At 40.8% G+C, this 14754-nt stretch overlaps 1 pseudogene; it reads left to right on the top strand.

Annotated features, from left to right (window-relative positions):
- The first annotated feature begins 4780 nt into the window (after positions 1-4780).
- LOC139730103 (heat shock 70 kDa protein 1-like) lies at positions 4781-12235 on the top strand (annotated as a pseudogene).
- Positions 12236-14754: the final 2519 nt, after the last annotated feature.

The following is a 14754-nucleotide window of genomic DNA, read 5'->3' as shown; positions in this document are numbered from 1 at the left end:
GTTTACCCATGCATGTTTTTTTCCGACATCGGCGAGAAGTAGAACATGGAACAAATTTCTCTACTTTCTGCAGCAAGGTTGTGTGAAAGAAATGCCAGGCTTCTTCAGTATCCATGTCCTTGAGTGTGTCTTCCCAGTTTAGTTCAACAAGCTCACTACAGATGTCGTCGTACTGTCCTAAGCGGTATTGTGGCCTTGGAGGTTTTTTTGCTATGTGTGTGGCTGATACTGTTAGTGTGAAATAGAGTCCAAGATGGTCACTGAGTCCAAGTGCTGGTAAGGGACCCAGATCCTCAATCATTTCTTCATCATTAGTGAACACCAGATCTAGGGTGCGTCCTTATTCCCTATTCGTTGCCTTGTGGGGAATTTGACATGTTGATGGAGGTAACAGTCAGCCACATTTTCGATGAAGTCCTGATCTATTTCACTTCTGCCTGTGCACAGCTCCCAGTTGATGTTTGGGTAATTGAAATTCCCTACAATTAACAAATGGGAGTGATTTAAATCAGTCGCTGCTGTCATCAAATTACGCAGGTGGAGATGATTGTCTACAGATGGGCTTCTGTATATGTAACCAGCAAGGAGCTGCTCAGAGTTAGCCAGTCGCATTAAGATCCATGTTGATTCTTTGAAATCGCTTTGGAATTCCCAGTCAGTTATAAGTTGGCTAATTTGATGCGACACATAGACTGCAACTCCCCGCATACCCTCTCCTACATTAGAGTACAGGTCATATCCTTCCAATTTGAAGTCGTCTTGTCGTAATGGGTTTCTCACATTCTTGGGACATATTTCTGTCAGAAATACCAAGTCTATATTGTGAACCTCTAGAAGCAGGAGCAGTTCATTCCTTTTGTTAAGAAGACAGTCACAGTTTGTGTAGAACACTTTCAACTTCCCCTTTTTATGAAGTAGCAATGTGTGTTGTTGCAGAGTATAATCACTTCCATTTTTACTGCTGCATGGGTTTCCATCCTCACTTTCTTCTTCAGTGAGATCACTTTCCTCTTCAGTGTGATCATCACTACTCTTAGAAAAGCTGAGATCAAAAGCACTAACACTGCTTCTGTCACTATGGTCTCTGTAAATACTTCCATCTTCAGTGAATTCGTCAGTACTCTCAGATCTGGGTGTAAAAGTGTCATTCCTACTATGTACATCACTCTCACTGGCACCAAGCTCTCGATCGTTGCTTCTTTCAGTATCCATCAGACTTGTAACATTTCCTAGAAAATCTTGCTCACAAGAGTCTTCAACTGCACAGTCTACATGTAGTCACAATGATCCTGGTGGTCCAGTGTCCTGGTGTGTTGGGATATCTACTACATGCATTTGTGTCTGCTGGTCTGCTCTTGAGGTGGAATTAGTAGTACGTTCAGGTGAATAGTCATTCTTGTTCCCTGTTGTCAGACAATCTGTGATGGTAATGGGTCCATCTTGGGTTGTCGAAAACTTTTCAGGAGTTACATTTTTCAGTGCATTTTCTTCAGTTTCTTCAGCCTCTTTCTCTGTTCTAGGTGGGCTACAAAACACCGAGTTTGCCGATTTACCAGAAAGAGTGGTATTTTCAGCTCCATTTGTCTTTGTTTCTGAGACTCTTTCCAAATTGACGATTTGGTTAGCAGATGTGTCCTGACTTTCCTGAGTAGCTGCAGTTAGTGACCAGAAACTGCTATTCTCATTTTGTGTGCCAGGCATGGCATTGTCAGTCTCTGAGTTGTTGGGATTTTGTGTGTTTACCTGTGGGGACACATCATTATCTTGCTGAAGTTTATTTCTATTGTGACTTGAGGGAGATTTGGGCCTCAGTTGCCTAGTTTCCTTTCTCATATCCATTGTAGATGTGCTTTAGGGCAACGTTTCTGGAATGGCACAGTTGAGAAGGTGTGTACCTGAATTCCGGGACATGTAACTTTCACCTAACAACACAATTCTTCCACTGCGAATCACACAGTTTTGTCCATCTGCTCTTCTTTGTTTCAATTCTTCTCGTAGGTGTTTGTGGGCTGCTCTCTCCATTGGCGTGCGATCTGGGTCTATGAAGATTCTGTTGTATGTTGCGTGATATTTCAACATCCTGGTTTTTGATAGTATTTCCTCGTGGAACATCAAGATGAACGAGGAGTACTCTTGGTATCTCACTGTCACGCTGCTTGTATCCAAGTCTTCTTGTTCTAACTATGTTTGTGTCTCTGATTTGGAGAACAGTGAAGATCTTCTGTACCTGCTGTCTGTCATCGTCTAGCCGCTTACTGTTTGTTGGAGACTTACTTTCCTCAACATTGTGTAAGATAACATTGTTCCTATCTTCTATCTATTTTGATACTCCTCTAAGATGGGCACCCCGTCATTAGTTGCTTCATTTTTCTTTATCTCCTGATTTTGGTAAGGCACTTCAGTTCCCTGCCTGTTTTCGTAATCTCGTTGAGAAGGTGGGTTAGCAAGGTGGCTCAATTCATTTTTCAAATCCTCTGTTTCGTTCTGTAGATTTGTTACCTTTGTCTCGATAACCCTCATCAATTCCATCTGATGGCGTTATAGATACGTGATCTGGGACCATAGGTGGCAAACTTGGTGATGATGGGGCGAGGTAGAGCACGGTCATTCCTGTCTAGTCTCCCCTTCTCGCCGATCCTGTGAGACCTGTCCATGTCCTGAGGCTGGATTTCAACTCCCAGTTGATCCTTTGCGAGTTTGCTGACCAGCTCATCTGTGCTTTTCAGTGGGTTTTCCTTGATCCCATGGATGACCAGACAGTTACGCCTGGAGTATTGCTCCAGTTCTTCAACACGAGCCTCAGCATTGCACAGCTTGCTCTCAAGTTGCTTGATTTTGGCGTCTTTTTTTTCTAATTCCAGCATGAAGCAGTCATGTAGCGCTGGAGCTAGCACCGGTTCTAGGGCAGGGGCGAGGCGATTTTCGACAAGTTGTTTGTCCGTGAATGCCTGGATAATTGCCTCAACAATAGATCCAATGTCCACTTTGGCGTCAAGTTCTGGTTGACCGCCCACGGGCAAGCCATCTGAGGGGCAGCTTTTCGAGTCGTCGAGTACCTTCCCAGCGGGTCGGGCTTGCTCTTTTCCAGCTACCGTTGATGGGTTTCCCCTGGTGTTGACCATTTTGGGAAGCTTTCAAAAGCAGTCAAAATGTCACAGAAATTACACCCAGTCGAGTCTGTCAAGTGCCGTACTCTTTCCTTAGTATGCATGCTTGGCTCTAATAGTGAATGTATGGCCATCCGTACTCATTTGAACTACAAATTCAACATTTTACGCAGATTTCATGTAGAGTGCACATGACGTGCATCAGAGAACTGGCGATATACTGAATGTATAGTATGGGTTGATGTGAAGATTGGGCTTTTAGGGTATAATTTACCCTTTGCAGATGAACCCAGAAACCCAGTATTAGTGCTTCAAAAGTCGTAATAGTTCTAAAATGTGAGTTAGAGATAAAACCAATCAATGCAAAAATTTGAACCGGTATAGTCGATGCTAAGTATTGCTAAATATGCAAACAATGTAAACAATAGTTATAGTTCAACGAAAAAATTGTGATATCTTCTTATATATCAGGCTTTATTGCTAAAATGTTATATTGTAGGATGTTTTGTGATACCAACGACTTTCAAACATGCATAAAAAATGATATCCTGAACATTTTTTGCATTACTGTTGCCAAAGGTAAATAAGACCTTTATTTTTTTTGCGAGTTACAAAGAAATTAAATAGTACAGAGCATACCGTTCTAAAAGGATTCAAAGCTTATTATGATGAAACTCGTTTTTTTAATTGATGAGACATCCAAAATGAAAGTAAAACAAAGTAAGGATAATACAAGTTGGTTTCCGCTTTCCATTAGGAATGCTCTTTTTTGTTGATATATCAGCCATTTCCCAAGCAGTCTTGTTTTTTTTTTTTAAACCGTCGAATCCTTCTTGGAATCACACGCTGTTTCATATTTCATGAGAGGTTTCTAATTGTCTTACCAAAATTATTAGAAACCTGAAGTTAAGTTTCAACCAAAGATATACGCTCCCTTAAAATAAATTTCGTAATACTGGTATGTAGAGAAATACAATGAGAAGGAGGGGGAGAGCAGTGGAGAGAGAGTGAGATTTTGTGTGTGTGTGTGTGTGTGTGTGTGTGTTTGTTCGTTCGTTTGTGTTTAGTGCAAAGCTCTCCCCACAACGGGCTTCTTGAAATCACAATAGATTTGCAGAAAACGAAAAAGGTTTCTTGGGCATTTTACTCCGCTATGAGCGTTCTTCCACATTGCGATGCCCCGGTGCGTTAATAGGCCTACTGTTAATCTTTTCATCAGCTTTGGATAACTTGCAATCGCATCCTAAAGGGTCAATAGTGCATGTGATGAGAAAAGCATGCAGCTAAACACACACACACAAACACACACACACACACACACACACACACACAAAGAGGCAATATTGTAAATAAAAACAGTGGAGTAGTCTTCAAAAGGGAGGAAATTAAAATAGAGGCGAATGCTGATACGCTTGCTCTCTTCTAGCCCGGATTGTCGGGGCTGCAATTGTTTTTTGTGCTATCCATATTCACAGGCAGTGACTTTTACCACTACGCAAATTGTTTCGGAAGGGAGGAGTGCTAAGAACAGCCGACGACTTGTTTACATTTTTGTTTTAGGCGATTTTGTCATGAACTTGAGTGTTGCTTAGGTTTTTTTCTCTACTTTTAAATATTTTTGTTAACCTTTGTCGGCACACTTTTATACCGGTCTCCTAAAGTAGTACGACAAAATGGCTCAAGGAAAAACTCCAGCTATTGGAATCGACTTGGGAACGACATCTTCATGTGTCAGTGTGTTCCAGAACGGCAAAGTCGAGATCATTGCCAACGACAAGGGAAACCGAACCACACCGAGCTACGTCTCCTTCACGGAGACTGGAAAGCTGGTTGGAGATGCTGCAAAGGACCAGGCCGTCATGTAAGTTTCTCTATTCATGCGTACCAACACATTTCATTTTGAATTCCCAAGTATGATCTAAATATTAAGCTTTTATTATCAGGGGATGGCTAGTAACTGATCAGTGGGTATCAGTGGAATGCTGGTGGATGATTGTTCAAATCCTTGTGGGATTCATTTAAGAGTACAATGTAGTATTGTTGACTAAAACATTATTTGCTTCAGAATGGTATCATTTTCAAGTAATGTGCAGTTTAATGTTTCCAGGTTAGCATGCCTGTACAGTGACTTGTGACTTTATTTTAACATGTTATAAAAATTCATGAAATTATACGTGAACGAAGAGAAGGACTTAAAAGAAAGACGCAATATCACTCTTTTAATAAGTGTCCTAGTAAAACCATAGCAATGAATAGTAAAGACGTTGATAGAATCATGCATGACCAAGACACAGAAATTAATACTAGTAGTTGATAAGTGAAGTATGTGTGGTCTGTTGTGAGCAAGACTTCTAAGTATTTAACGGACAAAAAATGGAGTTCTATTGGATGAATACAAGAAGAAGACAGTGAGGTCACTGACGCACGTAGATGAAACGGGGTCATCCCACAAGACCGACACCCACGAGTCATACAGTCTACGAGTGCGACATTGAAAACAGGTCCATGAGTCATACAGCTCACGAGTCATGTCGGCACAGCCCATGATTTCTACACTAGGAAAATAAAGCACATGAGTGCGACACTAGGTAAAAACAGCCCACGTGTTTGACAGATACAACTCGGGGCTTAAGGTATCGGTCTCATGGGCCTTGTTAGCGTGGTGTCGAACTCATGGGCTGTATGACTCGTGAGCTGTATAACTCATGGATGTATGACTCGTGAGCTCTAAGACTCGTGGGCTGTATGACTCGTGGGTGTCAGTCTCTTGACGAGCACCCGATGAAACAACCTCAGCAGCAACATCCTTTTAAACGGCAACGTTTTCTGGCATGCCCATTGCAATAAGAAATACTTATTGACATAGTTCAGTAGGCCAAGCGTGATAGGTTCATTGTGTGATTGCATGACACGACTGCGTTTCCACCGTTTATTTACAGCCCGCTATTTGAGATACCTTTTTTAAAGGTTTCTTGATACACCAAATCCACGTAAGCAATGTTCCGTGAGAAACTGGTAGTTCTGTTTCTTTTTTTTTTAATCTTAAAGACGTGTTAAGATGTTCTGACTACTAGTGATTGCAGGTGTTTCATTGGACAGTGTAATGAAAATCTTCATCGCAGTTAAATTTTGTTTCTATGTCAATGTCACGTACATACCGATCCTCTCATTACCCAACTCATGTCCGACCCTCATGCTGGCAGCACTTTTTCCTTTCCTAAAATGTTCTTGCTTCTTATTTCTCTCGATGGCAAATCGTCATTTCTTTTTTCCGATTTTTCTGCGGAGTGGAATGACTATAACCAGTGTCATTTGCTTTTCTCTGCTGGAAAGAACACGGTGTCCCACAGTCTGAAACTCAATGTGAAACACAACGTGAGCACAGTGTGAAATGTCCTCACATCGTTATCTCCGTGGTTAAATGCGATCCTTGTTTTGAATCATCAATTCACAGTGTAAAACAGAACATTACTGTGATATGAAACTCTATGGAAAACCACTCCACAGTGTGAAATCATATTTACACTGTTAAATTCAATCGTTTCCATGAAGCCGACCATGTGACCACACCTTCAACACACTGTTCTTTCCAGAAAGGTTTCTACTTTGGACTTGGACCTCAACACATTCTCCAGGCCATAACTTGAGGTGTTAAAGGATGGTACAATATTGGTGGAAATGAGAATTGGGCTTTTAACTTTTTGCGAGATACCTAGAAAATACATATGAAATAGCACATAACATACCATTTTATGAGGAATTCAAAAATTATTTGATAAAAAATGGGGTTTGGAATGACTGAAACATCCAAAAACAAAGTTAAGTAAAACAAAGCGATCGTAATAAAAGGTGGGTCCCACACTCAATTAGAGTCGCTCTGTTTTGGATATCTCAGCCATTTAAAAACCAATTTTCATCATAATTATAAACATTGAATACCTCATAGAATTGCATGCTCTTTCATATTTCATGAGAGGTTTCTCATTATCTCACCAGCAAATGTTAGAAACCTGAAATTAGGTCGCAACCAAAACTATACAATCCTTTCGGCCGTAATCTGGCAGAACTCCCTAAGTCGATTTTGGTCGATTTTCAGGTTTTGAGTGTTTTGTGTGTTTTTTCTCATGCTCTTTCAAGTGGGCCAAAAAATAAGTTGTGAATCGGTACATAAAGTTATTTTTAGAAAGTAATTTTGGCAAAATTCCTGAGGAGAGAGGGCGATTAATTTGGCAGAACTGCGTAAGTCGAGATTTGAAATGAATTTTCCGATGTTAAAGCCCAAACAAAGTTCTGGTACGCCTGCAAAAGTTGTCAAATTTCGCTCCCAAATGTGAACGTATGCTTAAGAAATGTGCAGGATAACGATGTTATTACAAGATATTCGATGGGTAACGACGAAAATGCGAAATATTAACCAAAAAGGTTCAGTCTCAGTACTTACCCGAACGGGGTCAGGCTAACCTCGGACTCGGGGATAACTCGGCTTCGCTTTGACGGCGGGATGAGTTGTAATGGTTGTCCCTCTGATTATACAGTGTTGTCCTATGGGAGCGGCCTGTATAAACTAGCGCTTCGTATTCTGGCTACTCGCAGTTATGGTCCGAGTTGTTACAACGCGCGCATCAAAAACCTCTTGTGCGCGCATGCAAAATCAGTGTGCGCCTATCAAGCACCTCTAAAACAATCAAAGGCGCTTGATAAACAACAACAAAAATTCCAAAGACCGCGCGTCTCAGCAACTGAGGACCGCGCGCTGCCATTTTTGTTTTGTTTTGTACAAGATTACGTTAGCACGCACTTTCCTGTCCATTCAGTTAGGCCTCATTTGGTATTATGCAGTAGCCAGTAGAATGTGGCGATCACTTACTGCGTGTGAATTGTCTGAAGTAGGGTCGAATTTTTCCCGAGACCGAGTTAGTCTGGAGCCTTCTGGAATAAAAGTCGGTTTTCCTACTATTATTATTTTTTTCAAAATACTCCAAACCGACTTATCATTCCGGCAAACTGCGTCAGCCAGGTAAGTTTCTTAGTGGACTCTTTCGATATATAGCAAGCAAAAATGAAATGGTGCGAGACGGGTTCTCAAGCACTTACCGAAACTTAGTTTTCACTTTAATCAGGCAGAACTGCGTAAGTCGACTTACGACAACGCTTGGACCAAGGTGTTCCTGCATCCCGCACGGACATGGTATATCTTAACACGCGCGTGCGCGACCTTGGTAGTGACGAACGCGCTGCGCGTTCAGGCTAGCAGTGCCTAGCTAGCTAGCTAGCTAGACACGTCGTACGGCTACGCTACGCGTGTATTGTACACGACGACAGTCACGCTAAAGCAATAACCCTCGTTACTCTTGGGGGAAATTGCCACTTTCTTTCCCTTCATAGACTGGCAGGCTTCAAAACAGGTCGATATGCGGTATGCCGTACTATTAAGTTTTGCTACAATCTAGTGTTTTTTAAGCCTAGACCATTTCTAGATCTAACAAACGTTATAGTTTGCATCTTGTCTGACATCACGCTCCAGTCAACTTTAGGCCTACTTAGTACTGCTGCAGCACTTGTCCATTGTTAATGTACGTGAAATCAATGCGGTAGCGTAGGTCACGCGAACAACAATACATGTATCTGTAATCCATTGACCATAGCTTCTTATTTTGTTTTTCATTGTAATAAGCGGTTAGTGGGCTTGGATCTATGAGATTGATCTCGAGAAGTTTAATGAATATCTGGAATACCGTCCATAACGATGGCATTTTCGATCCAATCCTACAGACGTCAGAAATTGACCAATACTAACACTTTTACAGTTTACTTTTTAATACAGGTACCGTACCGGTACTCTCAGTAGAATTGTGCAGTAGGGGCCTACTAGACTACATCCTGGGGCCTACCGTTACTTAACTTAGTCTGAATCGCCGGTTATTCTGTCTTTACTCAGTTTTCTATTTTTCTAGATTTGATTCGGCCAGACATTCTTGAAATCTGTAATATGAAGAATCTAGAATCTACAGGTTAAACGCTAAATTATAAACATTTAGCCCTAGAAATAGATATAGGATATATAGATAAATAGGCTTTATACGTTGTTCTTAGATCTACTATAACATTAGTACCTTCTAGGCCTTGATCCCCAATAAACAGTCTATTCGCTAGCTGTAGATTTAGCCCCTACCTGGATATAGAGTCTAGATCTAGAGTCTAGACTAGAAAATCTAGAAACTAATTTTCATTGATCTACTAGTCTGTTATAATGACGCCCCAAAATAGACGTCTGGATGTTACATAGACCTAGACAATCGAGTAGGCCCTAGACAGAGTTCGAGAGTTCCCGTACGTTTTTAATAGGCCTGCGTGGATAGTAACGGTTAGAACACTACTACCCTAACGTTAGTACTGTAGTAGCAATAAGGCCTACAGTAGGAGTCGACACAAACGAGAACTAGGGTCTATTTTTTATTTTCTAATAAAGCTGTAAATAAACTTTTAGTCAGGCCTAGCTCCTAGTATTCTTTAGTTTAATAGAGTTTAGGCCTTCAGCCAAAAGGGTCTAGGCTTACTCTTACTTTGGGCATAGAGTAGGAATACTAGGATAATGATGAGATCAGTAGGCCTATCGTGTGCAGATTCCTAGAAGTACCGCTCTACTAGTCTCTAGATGTCTAGTGTATTGTTAGGCCTGAATAGACTACGGTCTAGACGGTCTACAGTGTAGTACCTGTAGTCTTGATGAACAATATAGCTTAACATCTAGAACCTAGTCTAAATATTATTCTTAATCCAAATGCAATGCTTCATGAGATCGACAATAACCCAAGCAGCAGCCAGGCTTTTGATGTAGCAGTACTTCTTGTGCCGCTAAATAATACTGAAACATGAACACAGACTGACAACATTTGGGGAAAGCAAGTTATTTTCCACATACAAAAGAATGGATAAAATGAAATTAAATGTGAATCAATAATGATGACTTTATACAATACAAATATTTCAAAAAAATTGTACTCGATCTAAAATATTCATTGTTTTGACACTGCATCCGCTGAATAGTAAGGGGGTGGATGGTAAAATACGATAGACAACCCGCAGAAAATAGACCGAGATACGTAGTTCTGGTTGATAAACCACGTGTTTATCAGCCAGAACTGCGTATCTCTAGGAGATACGCAGTTCTGGCTGATAAGCACGTGGTTGACGACAAAAAGAGATACGTAGTTCTGCCTGATGAAACACGTGCTTATCAGGCAGAACTGCGTATCTCCTAGAGATAGATACGCAGTTCTGCCTGAAACACCCCCCGCATGGCCAAAAACTTACGCAGTTCTGGCTGATCAACCCGGGCACGTGACCAGAGATACGCAGTTCTGCCAGATTACGATCGCAAAAATTTGGCGACGATTAATCTGGCAGAACTGCGTAAGTTTTTTAAATTGGTAATTTTTACTACTTAAAAAGGTCAAATTGTCATTTTTTTTTTGCTGGAAATAAATTCTTTAGACCAATTATGACCGAGAAAAGAGGAAAAATGCAACTCATCGTATCTCAGTTTAGGAAGGTGTAACATTGAATCTTTAAACCCGATTTCTGGCGTAATGTGTTAAAGGAGATACGCAGTTCTGCCAGATTACGGCCGCTTTTAATCCTTAAATATTCTTTGTTTCTATCCCTTTACATCTAGAAATCCAGAGAACACCTTCTTCGCCGTCAAGCGATTAATGGGAAGGCTATTTACTGATAAAGTTGTGAGTGAGAACATGAAAATCTGGCCTTTCACTGTTGTTGACCGCCACGGCAAAGCCATGTTGCAAGCAGAGTACATGGGAGAAACAAAGACCTTTGCCCCGGAAGAGATTAGCTCGATGGTCCTGACTAAGATGAAGGAGACAGCCGAAGCGTACCTGGGTCAGAAGGTTACCGATGCAGTCATCAGCGTGCCGGCTTATTTCAACGACGCCCAACGCCAGGCGACAATGGATGCTGCGGCGATCGCAGGTCTGAACGTTATGCGTCTAATCAACGAGCCAACAGCGGCGGCCCTGACGTACTGGCATAATAAAAATGTGGAAGGCGAGCGACATGTGCTAATCTTCGACCTCGGAGGAGGGACATTTGATGTCTCTATTGTCACCATTGACGAAGGAATTTTTGAGGTTAAATCGACATCAGGGGATACCAATTTAGGCGGCGAGGACTTTGATAACCGGCTCGTTGACCATCTGGTTAAGGGATTCAAACTCGAACATGGCAAAGAAATTAGCTCCAGTCCACAATCACTTCGTCGCCTTCGGACGGCAGCTGAGCAAGCGAAGAAAGATCTGTCGAGCATCACAGAGGCTAACATAGAGGTGGATTCTCTCTTCGAAGGAATTGACTTTAACTCCAGCGTCACCCGAGCTCGCTTCGAAGAGTTATGCTCAGATCTCTTCAAGTCTTGCATTAAGCCCGTAGAGAAAGTACTGAAGGACTCTAACCTCGAAAAAGGACAGATTGTATCCATTGTCATGATTGGAGGGTCGACCCGCATCCCAAAAGTACAGAAGCTTCTTATGGATTACTTCGGAGGCAAAGAACTGAACAAGTCCATCAATCCTGATGAAGCTGTGGCCTACGGTGCAGCGGTCCAGGCAGCCATCTTGTCTGGTGATCAGAGCGAGGACATCCAGGATCTCTTACTACTTGACGTAGCTCCCCTGTCTCTTGGTATTGAAACTGCTGGTGGCGTGATGACATCCCTCATCAAGAGAAATACTACTATTCCAACGACAAAAACTGAGACTTTCTCAACGTATGCAGACAACCAGCCAGGTATACTCGTTCAGATTTTCGAGGGAGAGCGGTCAATGACAAAGGACAACAACTTACTTGGAGGTTTCGAGTTAACCGGTATTCCTCCTGCTCCGAGAGGGATTCCACAGATCGATGTGACCTTCGACATCGACCGCAATGGCGTCTTGAACGTGACCGCCGAAGACAAGAACACCGGTCCCGTCAACGTTAGGAGGTGTGCCAAAAAGGAGGATATCGACCGATTGGTCAGCCAGGCAGCAAATTAAAGAGCTGAAGATGAGCGTGGTCAAGAGAAAATCGCCCCAGGGGGCCCTCAGTGTAAGCAACGGAGATGCATCCCCTAAGGCCGTCATCCATTCGTTGGACGTCACTTCACCGGCATCAGTTGATGAATACATGCGCCGAAATCCAGAAGAATCCTTGCCAGTCATGTTAAAGCTGCCCACTTAATACGACTCCAAGTCTCCGAGTAGGAGATCCACAGGCGGCCACCTCTTCGGAAAGTGAAGGTGGGCTACCGTCGAAGAAGTAATTTTATGATAGACGACACTTTGTCCTCAGTCTCCACTCTCTTTGGTTGTATAGCTCGTCTATAATGTTGCATAAGTTTGTATGTATCTAAGCAATGTGTTTTGTTTTGACAATGGAATGGTGAAAAAGATAACAATTTCACGAAAAGCACTTTTTGTGAATGTCAACCTGAATTGATCGGTAGTGCAACCTTCGTTTGCGACGAGTTTGAAGTCGAAAGAAACCTTGGTATATGGAATTTTGGGAAGTCTTTGTCAAAAGTTTTGGATTTGGGTATTCAGGAGATACAATGTATGATACTTTCTGAAAATTTCTATTGGGCCTATCGAAATAGATGTATACACCATGACATCTTTCCTGATGAAACTTTCATGTTAATTGTTTTCATGAAGACATGTTATAATAATTATAATCTTCATCAAAGTTTACTAAATAAACACTGTAAGTCTTGATATCTGTAGAACACCTTGTTATGTTTACATTAATTGTTACCCAAATAACCCCTGTAATGTGTACTGGTAAAAGTGTAAGAAGTGTAACAAATTCTAAAGGCAATTAAATGCTTGTTCGTTGTATATTTGATTTATATATATATATATATATATATATATATAGGAAGAATTTACATTTTTTGAAACACCTATGTACGCCAGGATGGTGCAGGATGGTTTATCCTATTTAATCTACATTCAATACAACTGGCCGCCTGTCTTTCAAAGTATGCTATTATTAGTAATGTGCCGGATAAGCCTGAACAGATAATAACATACTTTGAGAGACGGTTGCCACTTATATCTGATAGATAAGAGAATCACTGCTGATTATTTACATTCTTTAATACATGTCACGCCAATTCTAAATTTTGGTTCACGAAGAAGACTCTAATTTTAATAAATTCTATATTTCCATATGCCTATATGTTACATCGGCATTCCTTGTAATGTTTCTTTTTTTTTTTTGGCTATTCCGATATTATAAGCGTTTATTTTGTCTTCGTATCCGTGGAATAAAAGACATATAAGGTTCTGACAATGACAGCGTTACCTTTTCCCCAATAAATACCATTTATTACTCTAGACTAGAACATTTTAATACTCCTCAAAATGGTTGCTGATATTGTCCGTAATTCTTGAGATATATAAGAGTGAGTCTATGCTCAGTTTTCGAGTCCTCTCTACATTTCGTCAAACCTGGGGTCCACTAGAACATGGAAATTCATTGGGCAACCTATGCACATGTTCTTCAAAGACTTTGTTCACTGTCTTTTTCATTCCTAAGCACTCCGGGGGTTTCAATACACATCTTCGGGTGAGAGAAAAATGTCCGCGTCCTTATTCTGATCGAAACCAATTAAAGAATAATTCAAGACAATTTACATAATTTCACATCAGGTAGTAGGTAAAGGGGTAGTGCTATGTAGGGATTCTTAAGGAATTTAATGCGGTCCCCCAGCAGATATAAATAATTCATATATATATATATACATATGATGTTATATATATATATATATATATATATATATGTTATTAAACCTACATCCATCTACCAATTACATGCAGATAACATGATAATTGCATCTTGGCAGTTAAATATCAGTCTGCTACTTTACAATGAAACTTCACCTTGCTGAAATCTAGTCTGCCTTCACCGTGAAACTTTGCTTTCCTGATATAATGTGTATATAATAGTTCAATTCTGACTCGCAGTTTTATGCCTGGCTTAAGATCATGCATAAATACGCATGGCTTGTGAGGCGGACGCGAGGCTTACTCGTGATACAGCTTTGTGGAAAACTTCTATTTCTGGTAACTTGTGCGTATATAAAGTTACGCAACATTCATGAGACAAGCATGAGTTGTGTTAAACTTTTTTTTTTCATTTAAGCCACCCCCTGTCCTCATGTCAAAGTTGAATAAACATTTCAAGCACATTTTATTGTATTTTTCAAGCATCAAAATCTATCTGGGGGTAGAGTTGTATTCTTCCATCTACGGGTATAGCACCGTAGAGATCACCCTCGGGCAAATAGATTCTGACCTCCCTGAGTTACCCATGTGCATCAAAGCAGTTAATCTTTGTATACTGTACTTGTTCCTCTTCGTATGAAAAAAAATGTAAGATATAGAGCTCTAGTTCTATACTGTTGGGCAAAATAGTTCAGTCACTTTTCATGAAATATCCGTTCCTTTCTTCTGTTTGATATATTTAACTACTCTCTTTAAAGTCAACCGAAACTGAAAGTGTATTTTACATTAAACTCTTTTTTTTTGCGTTTTTTTTTCATCCTATGATTCTTTCCCCACCTGCTCCTAAATTCGTCAGTTCTCGATTA

The sequence above is a fragment of the Diadema antillarum genome, unplaced genomic scaffold (genome assembly GCF_040938485.1).
Source record: "Diadema antillarum isolate AM-2024a unplaced genomic scaffold, OU_Dant_1.0 seq00000291_RagTag, whole genome shotgun sequence".
NCBI classification, from domain to species: domain Eukaryota; kingdom Metazoa; phylum Echinodermata; class Echinoidea; order Diadematoida; family Diadematidae; genus Diadema; species Diadema antillarum.
This window is presented reverse-complemented; position numbering and strand designations above follow the sequence as displayed.